Source organism: Oxyura jamaicensis, chromosome 3, assembly GCF_011077185.1.
Source record: "Oxyura jamaicensis isolate SHBP4307 breed ruddy duck chromosome 3, BPBGC_Ojam_1.0, whole genome shotgun sequence".
In the NCBI taxonomy this organism is placed as follows: domain Eukaryota; kingdom Metazoa; phylum Chordata; class Aves; order Anseriformes; family Anatidae; genus Oxyura; species Oxyura jamaicensis.
In genome coordinates this window covers 116,892,831-116,903,107 of record NC_048895.1, presented here as the reverse complement: position 1 = coordinate 116,903,107, position 10,277 = coordinate 116,892,831, and the positions used below count along the sequence as shown (strand labels likewise).

The window sequence follows — 10,277 nt, the reverse complement described above, 5'->3', positions numbered from 1 at the left end:
TGAGCCTGGAATAAACAAAGCTGGGTTTCAATACTCAGGGAGGGAAAAAAAAAAAGGGGGGGAGAAAAAAAAAAAGAAAATAAGCCATTTCTGAAAACACAACGGATTGCAGAAGAGGAGAAAGACCATCGTCAGTTTTGACAATCTACTGTGAAATGGGAGGGGCAGGAAGAGCTGAAGGCTCAGACGAGGAGCCTTTACAATACAAATTTGCCTGATGCCTTTTTACCTAAGTGATCAAACCCTTGCAAAGCATCGCAGTGCCTTCCCCTGGCTGCAATACTGTTTTATTCCATCTCTGCCACATGGTGCTCTCCAGACCCCATCATACAGAGTTCAAGAAACCAACTGCTGCGTCAGGAGACCGCTCCAGCCATCCCAAGAACTAAGGAACCTCTGCTAAAACATGACAAAAAAAAATAAATAAAATCCTTGACTTTGGATACGTCTAAGAGTCGAAACAGCAGACGCTCCCATTGCAGCCTGCCAGGGCACGAGCACCCTGCCACCGGTGCAGCAAAGTACAGGGCTCCTCTCAGCCCTCGTGTAAAGCCCATCCCCTTTTCACTGCTCAACGTGAAAGCAGCAGCTCTTATTCTGCTCTTCACGCTTCTGTCCTCCAGCATGACCCTTCCTTGCTCGTGCTCTTTCATTATCTCCTCCTGATGGAGAAACAGAACAGCCTTTTAGAAATTTCCAGCACTTGGAAGACACAGCTCCCACTCATCACACCAGAGAACACTTAATCCTACAGCCTGTTCACGTGTCTGAAGTTCCAGATAGCTCTTTTTCCCTGCTAGGAACACAAGGGCTACTTCCCTTATGCAGAAATCTTTGTGGACATTGAGAAATGCCTTCTATCTACTTATGTCATCTTCCGAAGGTGGAACTACTTGCTGATTAAACCCATTTCGCAGCGTATCACAATTCCCTAAATGATTTCACCAGCAAGGGCTGCTGAGAACAATGGCTCTGTGATGAGCCACATGCATCATTTTGTGGGTTAGCTGAGAACTCATTTAGTGCTCTAAATCTCACCATGACTTGCTGATCAGGATGTAAAATACGCGCTTATCTCTGAACTGAAGGCTTTCAAACAGCTCGAACCAAACTCAGCTCCTCTGTCTTCAAGCAGTTGTTGCTCACTCCTCACGCTCTGGGAGCCCTATCTGAAGAAATCTCTTCGCAAACCAATTAAGATTATATTGCCGTACTAGATTAGAAGACTTAAACCGAAACCTACACGCAGGTACGAAGGTCAAACACCGGAGCTCCATACTTCCCCATGGCAAGTTGGACAAGCTTGATCCGTGAAACGGGAATACTTTCCTACCCCGTGGAGATAGTGCCAACACTTTGCAAAAGCCCCTGGCAGACTCTGGATGGCGAGAGGCTTGTTCTCCACAGGCAGGAGCTCTCAAAGGTGCCTAAATTTGCAGCAAGACACGTCCAGGTGCAGCAATTCACTCGTCCTGCGAGCACCACGCCGCCAGGCACCAGACTACAGCAACCCCTGGCAGTTTCAGTATCGAGGTTCCCCCGGGCAGCAGGCTAGTGGGTGGCACAGAGGGAGGAAAATAATTTCCAGGCTGGTATTCCTTGGTTTTAGGTTGGGTTTTTCGGGTTGGTTTTAATTTTTAATGGCTGTTTTGTGCATTTTCCCCTCGCACTTTAAACCTCCGCGATGAAACTTCAATCTCGTTGAAGGAGATTCATTCAAACTGTTTTTACAAACCCCAGAAAGTTTATTTCCAGCCTGCCAGTTGCACGCAAAACAGATGAATGACTGACCATAGGTATTTTCCAGCACCCGAAGGAAATCCAAGAGGAAAAGCACGCTTCTTGCTTTTAATACACCTCCTTAAAAAGCTTTCAGGGTTATTTAATACTGTTTTTAAGAAGTCTGTGGCATCTCTGCAATCACATATTCTGTGGCGAGCGCCCAAATGCAGGCACCCAGCCCTCCTCGCACGGAGCCCCGCACGCACCCCTACGGGTCCGCCAGCCGCACGGCGACAAGTGGGCCTGCTCCATGTTGGGGAACTAAAGCTGTCGGGATTTTTTGGAGGCCATATCAGCAGCGACGTGTTTCTGCTTTTGCCTTCTCCCCAGGCAGATCCTCCCTCCTGCTGGATGACATTTCTCGGCGGCGGGACTTGGCTGAATACCTTCCCACCCACTCTCCACCTGCAGCCCCGAGCTCAGCTCCAGGCCCAGCACCAGGAGGACGTGGAGCTGCTGGAGAGGGCCCAGAGGAGGCCCTGAGGATGATGAAGGGGCTGAAGCCCCTCTGCTCTGGAGCCAGGCTGAGGGAGCTGGGGGTGTTGGGCCTGGAGAGGAGAAGGCTCCAGGGAGACCTCCCAGCGGCCTGCCTGGGCCTGACGGGCTGCAGGAGAGCTGGGGAGGGACTCTGTCAGGGGTAGGGACAGGACAAAGACGGGAGGCTTTAAACTCTGAGAGGGCAGGTTTAGATCAGACAGTAGGGAGAAATTTGTCACAATAAGGGTGGTGAGGCCCTGGCGCAGGCTGCCCCAAGGAGCTGTGGGTGCCCCATCCCTGGCAGGGCCCAAGGTCGGGCTGGATGGGGCTGGGGGCAGCCTGGGCTGGTGAAAGGTACCCCCGCCCATGGCAGGGAGCTGGAATTTGATGATCTTTAAGGTCCCTTCCAACCCAAACCACTCTGGGATTCTGTGATTCCACAGCCCAAAATGAGAACCCCGGTGCTGTCCCCACTAAGCGGCACATGCCATTCTCCACAAATGAGGACACAAAGCCCAGCTCTCACCAACTCTCCATCGGCATCCCCCAGCCCCATGTCCCCACCACCCATCCCCATCCTCACTCCCCCCAGGCACAGACATCAGGACAGGCTCCCCACAGTTGCCACGATGGGGACCCACCTGCACCGAGGGTCCTGCAAAATCAGGAGTTACCCCCTCCATACCCCAAAAACGCCCCATTTTGAAGTGCTCTGTGTACCAGGAGCGTCTGCACGCCACGGTTTGGAAACCTCTGCTCTCGAGAACAAAAGCCATCGGATGGATGCCTGTCAGCAGGGCCACTTGTCAGCAATGCAGAGACTGCCGAAGCCAAACCTCTTGAGGGCTGCTGGCAAACTCAAGGAAAGTGGCACCCAGTTTAATAAATCCACGTACGCAACTGGAGTGGCTGAGCATTCCGGGTGCTTGAGAATAACCTGTCAAGTGCCTTTTACCTTTCAGGAACACCCTGCTACTTGGGTAAATTATTAAATTTCTATTATTCTGTTTTATTCACCTGAACATGGGAGCAAAAAACAGGATTTATTTAATTTTTTGTCTTGCAGAGGCATTACAAAATGTAGCCAGTGCACGTGCGATGCTCAGCTCGTATCAAAAATTAACAGCATGAAGCAGCTTATCATCTAAAAACATTAGAAGAAAATTAAGTAGGTTGCAAAACACTGAGCACTAAAAATTATAGAGTAACAGATTTATGATCATCTGTGCAACCTTAATCCGTTCCACTTTGCTGGTCCAACCCATACAGTGAATAAGTCAGAGAATCTATGGAAAAATATCATGTGGCTACAAAATTATAATTACAGTTGCATCTGTTTTTCCTAACTTTAGAAACGTTCAGCTTTACAAACTAGATAGGTTTTTTATTTAAATTTCCCAGGTTTTGGTTCTAGTCTGCAATAACAATTTTGTTTGTTTGTTTTTTATATGCCATACTTAAACATACTTCATCCACAGAAGTACCAGGAAACTCTATTAAATTATCACATCGTCACATAGACACAGACTTAATTAATACAATTTTGGTAGTTTATTTTTTTTTTCATTTTCACTGAATTTGAAAAATAAACTAGATTATGTTACGCTTACCATGTAGTTATTTTCTATACAGCAAGCTTTGTATACACAATATTGTTTCCTTTCCCAACAACAATAAAAATGTAAAATCAGGCCAAATGCTATTTTCAATGACATTTTTGAATTCATTAAAGCTTTTTCTTTTATTTATTTTGGGCCTTCAAAGGGATTATCGCCGCTGCATCTTCAAAAAACAGAACTTCATGCCAACATCGTCGAGTCTGGGCAAACTGCTCTAAAGGTTAAGGACACGGCTATTAATCTAGCTGTCAGAGGTGCTGGGATAGCACCGCTTCCACTGCTTTTGGTGTGCAACGTGCACCGAACACGATCTGATTACGCCAAAATATGAATCTGAGAACGCAATTTCAGAGAAAATTCACAAGTATTTTTACTATGAACAGTGAAGAGTAACCTCTACTGAAAAATAACTGTGCGGACACTAGGATACAGGCGGGAGAGCACTGCAGACAGTACAAACACAAAGCATATTCTAGAATGCTGGGTTTTTAGAGCCTTAATTTCAAAGCAAGCAAGAGTTGCATGCTGCTGAGGCAGAGTAGTTCAGGTCCTTGTTCCTACCCAGGGAGTCACAGAGGCGTACGTACCGCGGTGCTTCACCTGACCCTTCACTAGCAGCTCTGCCTTATTCCATAAATGCCATTTGGAGACACGAACGGAGATATTTTATACATCGAATCCACTCCAGGAAATTCCGACTACCGACAATTAGGCTTCACACTGATTACATCTCAATAAACACTGGGACTTTGCGCTCAGCTTCACCTAAGCTGAGATATAAGCACCTTGTAAACCCTCAAGTTTCACGCTTAACAGTATCGTGCACGCAGCGCTTCGCTATTAAATTTGAACTTAGGAGCTGTATGAGAATGCAGCACGGCTCCTACCATAAATGTTTCTACTGTGAATGTTTCCAGAGCATCCAGTTATCACGCCTCAAATCCTAACGCAGCATCTCCCATCACTAAAAACTACTCGTCTGGTATCCGCCTCTCCGCTGAGCGCTATGGGGGCATGGAAGAAAGTCTGGGGAACTCATCCTGCTCCAAGTCTGCTTGGAAATCTCCGCTCATAAAAGAGAAACAAGCAGCCAGCTGTTTGCAGAATTAGCCCCAAGACCCAGGACACTCATTGTCAGCAACCACGTTCGAGAAACACAAGAAAGACAAAGGGGTGAAGCTCACACGCCCAGCCTACGACAGGTTTAACTCCGGCTTGTTTATTTCCAGGCACAATTTTTCCAGTATGATTTAAAATAACTGGTCACAAGCATGTGTCAAAATCCTTTGCAGGTTAGTCAGACTTTTCTAAACAAGAACTTCAAAGACGGAGGCTTGAATAGCACTTCCAGTAAAAAGCTCATCTCTCAACTTCTTCAAGACCTTTGAAGTGTGTTGATAAAACTGGATGTAAAGTCTCAGATTAAGAGCAAAACACGGGCTCTGGGGGAGAGAAGAGAGGGCGGATCGGTTAGAAGTATGCTGTTTACAAGAAATAAGAAGAAAGAGAAGTTAAAGAGTCCAAGCTGTGCGATTTCTTGTGCACTTTACACATGAATTTAATTGATTTAATGGTCTGAAAAGTTCAGGGCCTTCCTCTCCTGTTTCTTTCAATCCAGGAGTTATACAGTGTTAACAGAAAAGGGGAGAAACGAGAGGAAAAATATTTTCAGTTTTCATTTTTAAGCCCTCGGTGCACAGTTTCACTGAAAAATTCTAATACCAACTTTTTTTTATTTATTACTGAAACATCCAACACTATTCTGAGATCCCCGGACAGGGGGGGTGGAAGCTCTCCCCCCTCCTGGGGCCCTTATTTCCCAAAGCCAGCACACGCCGTGCGCAGGAGAAAACCCTCACGTTAGGTGTGTAACGCTGTCAACACCTAACCATTTGGAGGCTGTGTGATACCTTTCAAAATCAGGGCAGTGTTGTGACTCTAAACATATCCCTCTGTTCATAATCGAGACCCCGAGACCCTGAGTATGTGGGAAAGCTGCTGATCTGTTTGCTTTTTAAACAGTTCCTCGTCCCTGTCTTCATCCTAGGAATACAAGAACCAAGCCTTCTCGCCTTGCCTGCCGTATCGCTTTATTTTTCAAGTCGTTGCATTCTGCAAACCCCAAAGAAATTGGAGTTTCAGACGTCAAATTAAACAAAGGAAAACAAAAACTGAATCCAAAGAAACCCGGTGCTCAGCTTCTTTCAGAGCATATTCCATGACATATCATTCAAAATAAACACAGAATGCACATAAATAGCTCAAAAATAGACGTTTTAATGATGTGGGTTTCAAAATAGCTAGCTGCAGGATCAGCCTCGACTGGGACATTCCCGACACTTGTTTAAAGCAGGACCCGGTGCTTCAGGATCCTTTTTGCCTCTGCAGAAGAGTGCCAACACATCCCAGAACCATTCCACTCATCTGTAGAAGCTGTAAGCTGACAATTTATGGATTTTTAGAGCAAAAGGTGGGTACTGGACAGTCCACTAACCAAGGCAAGCCAGCAAACTGTTGACTTAGATGCTGCCTGCGCTGTTTTCATTTCCTAGATCACCTTCCTGCAACTCCGACTTGCATCGGTTCCAGTAAGTCAAGGCAAATCTCTGTGTGGACGTGCTGGTTGAAAATTGACCAGCAGGATAGCCTGCCTCAGCTCACAGAACAAATTAAACCAGGTTTAAAGACGTTTAGGAACATCTACCCGTGGATTTACCCACGCTGGTTTACAAACCTACCTAGTTTAAGCACGGCGACCTTGTCGGGGCTGCACATCCACCCCAAGCGCATCCAAAGTCCATCCCCAAAACCACATCCTGACTTTTTCCAGCTCCCCCAAGGGCACCTAAGGGAAACGTCCCACTGCTCCTGGTACCGAGATATCGCTTCCCGAGCAATTGGGTCAGCTGCACGAGAGCCTACCTGTCTTTCAGGGGAAAGAGGAGGAAAAGTATTGCGGGATGATCAGTGCAGAAGCTATGGAGCCTGCATTACTCCCTGCAGAGCGCGTTGGCTCTAGCCCAAAGGCAAGAGAAGCCTAGTTTCTAACCTACATTCCCAGTCAGGTAAATTAGTTCAGGCTTACAGAACCTCCAAACCAGTTCAGCAGATCTTCTTTTTGTAAATGACAGGGGCGCAGGCAAACCGTGCGGCGCTGACACATCCTCGATGCCCAGGCCGGGGCTCAGAAGCCTCTGAGCGCTTTAAGGTCCGTCCCACGCCAAAGCCGCAGCATTTTGAATGGTCACCGTCACGCGGAGACGCCGCTGTCGTGGTGCAAACCTGTTCTGACCCAGCCCGACCCTCACGCTCCAGGCTCTGGGTGCAAAATTCGACGGCGCTCACGAGTGAGCCTGAATTTTTAACGTCGCAGCTCCAGGGAAACGAATTACTCCGGGTCCTGCTGCGTCAGGGGGAGAGGTTAAAGCCTCCCCCACGCTCGCTGCTGCACCTCCGACCTCTCAGCAGAGCCGCTCGTGCGAATCCTCCCCAGCCCAAGGAGCTGGATGAGGCTCGCACATCAGCATTCTGCCCCTTTTTCTGCACCACCCCTCGCAGATCCACGATGGGCACCAGCGTTCGCTTCCCGGCGGGCCACGAAGAGCTCTTCTGCTGCAATATTATTTAAAATGAAACCAAAACACTCGATATTTAGGCTGCTGTGACTACCGTCCTGCTGCCCAGCACCGTCCAGTTGCTTCCCCACCACAGCCCTGCTCTTCCACCTCTTGCCTTTGGTTCAGACTTAAAGTTTTTGGGAGCAGCTTCCCCTTTTCCTCTATTTTTCCATCCATCCTACCCCAGTGCAAACCCGGACCAGGATTCCCAGGTGCTGCAGCAATCCAAATAACACAGAACCGTACAACCACCAATAAAAATCACTTGTTTGCATCTGCCAACAATTAAAGCCTGTCTGTACAGAAAGGGTGGCCACATGCTACCGGGTATTACACGCTGCCTCGGCCCTTCAGGAATACCTCATTAAAACATTTACCTGCAACTCTGAGACGTTCCTGCCCCAAACCCTGTCTTTAAAGGGAGAATCTAACTTTAAAAACCTTTTTTTTTTTAAATTCCTCCTCTTTGATCAACGAGATAAGAACCAGGCTTCAAAGAACCACAGCCAACCAAGCCAAACAAGAATAACTTGTAGTATAAATAGTTTCCTTATACAAAATATACTGTTTTTCAACCGGCAAACTGTTTATGCAGGAGCCGGGATATTTTTAGCAGTAGCGCTCGCACCTTCGATTCTGACAACCCCTGCAAAGTCTCATGCAAATTACCCCCCCCTCAGATTAGCAAGCAACGAGGTGCTGATCTCCAGCAGATCTGTTTGCTGAAAATACGCTCAGACAACGCAGCCGAGTAGTCCTGAAGGCTCCACGGATCTGCCGGCAGCCCACCCGATACAAGCGTGGCGAGAGACCACGGGGAAGTCAACAGAGGGCACACGTTCCCCGACGCGGACTTTTACAACGTGAGAATGACACCGACACTACTCCAATAAATCTGGAGTGGAAGTGTATGACTAATTACGTGAATTAGTCATGCAATTGTGAGCATGTGTCTTAGCATTATCGGAGGGCACGGCTCGGGGAAAACATGAGCGCTGCAATCAAAGTCAACCACTAAGCGAGTAAGAAGCAAAGGCCTCCTCGCCTCCCCAGCGCTCAGCCCCCCTCTGCTCCCTTCGCGGGGAGCCTATTTGTTTTGGAAGCGGGGATTTGTGCTGCCATATTGTTTGGCAACATGCTTCAAACAACAGATACCCATCTTGAGCAAATAAGTTGAGATTTAACATTTCATCATGCCCATCGGCTGCGAGCCAGGTACAGTGCTGCCAGAGCTACTACTGTTTATTATCTACCATCGAGAGCTGTTTGTCCCCTTAAGTGGCAACTTGAACTTTAATCATTTTCACCAAACAGCGCTCGGGAGCGGGAACGCTTCGCCACTTACCAGCACATTTGGAGCTTTCCACCCAGCTTTTCCTGGTTTACAACGTTTCTCACCCTGCTGCCGCGCCAGAGGCCTGGGTACGTCGCTGAACGTGCATCACCTACCGCAGGCAGTTCCGTATCCAACGTTTTTAACGCTTTTATCTAAAAGCAGGCTGATGCTTGGAACTCAGGGATGTTTGCTGGAATTATGCAGGCAGAAGAACACAGCCACCGAACTGCAATGGGACGGCGTGCCTCTAGAGGAGTCAATAAAGCACCTTTTTTTCTTCATACACATTTATCATCTTGCAACCAGAACTCGCCAGGTATACCCCCCTTCCATTCATATATATAAATACACACGCACGCGCGCAAACGTTGCACGCACACGCGTATGTATGTATATCCTGCCAGCCCACACAAACCAGGTCTTTTATTTTTCAGACTCAACCAGCAACACAAAGAATACAAGCCCCGAGACAGCCTCGGGAACGTGCAAGCACCACCCACACGAGTCCGAATTTCCAGTTCCAATATACTTTGCTGTGTCACTCTTTTTTCGGCGATGCCCTATTTGGGTAGCGAAAAATTTGGTATCTGCTGGACGCTGATCGAGCTCCCGGGGGACCGAAAGAGCAGCCCGGAGGGGGCTCCCCCACCTTTCCACCCCCCCCCCCAAAAAAAAAAAAAAAACGTGATCTTTGGGGTGTGAATCCGGGAGAGCATCGCAGAGCGAAGGCGGCCGTGACCCACTTCTCAGCCGCCGAAAGGTCAAAGCGCACCTAGGAAACTGGAGGATTTCAGCGCCTCCGCCAGCCTCCATCGGAAGGAAACGGCTTTTCCGCCACAGATTTTCTACCGCTAAATGTCACATTCCCCCCCCGGCGAGACCCCAACCCCAGCCGGAGCGGCCCCGACTGCCCCTCCGCAGATATTCGGGACCACTCTCAACCCGCCGCCGGCCTCTGCGGGAGGCACGGAGGCGATCGAGGTTTGGGGCACGGCGGGTGCTGGCAGCGGGGCGGCGGGCACCCAAAGTCGCTTCTCCCCTTCGCGTCCTCCTTGGGGCGAGCCGGCTGTTCCCCCAAACCCCAGCACGCAGCACTTGACCCGTTTCTGACTGAAATCACACCAAACCCCCCCCCCGGTGCCTCCTCGCCACCTCCAGCCTCCCCCCGAGCCCACAGACCACACTCGCCCGCCCGAAAAGCCTCCCAGAGGGGGGGGTGGCAGGAGGCGATTGGGGCTGGGGGCTTCGAGGAAGATGCGCCGTGCGAACAAAGAGCTGTCACCGCCAGCAGCGCCGCCGAGCCCCGCGGCCTCCCCGAGGGGGGTCCGAGCCCACCCCCCAACCCCCCCCCCCCCCCCGGGAGGCCGGCGCCCTCCTTTTTCCCTTCAGCCATCTTTCCCCGGGACGTGGAGGATTTGGGGGGGGGGGGGGGGGGGGGGGCCCGGG

General features: G+C 49.5%; 1 long non-coding RNA gene across 1 annotated transcript in view; it reads right to left on the bottom strand.

The window, feature by feature from the left end:
* Window positions 1-5,186: 5,186 nt before the first annotated feature.
* The window catches only part of LOC118164868, a 6,907-nt gene continuing 1,816 nt past the window's right edge, over window positions 5,187-10,277 (bottom strand). The window contains exon 2 of the long non-coding RNA XR_004749706.1: window positions 5,187-5,320. This is a non-coding gene — a long non-coding RNA (uncharacterized LOC118164868). The remainder of the gene's footprint in view (window positions 5,321-10,277) is intronic.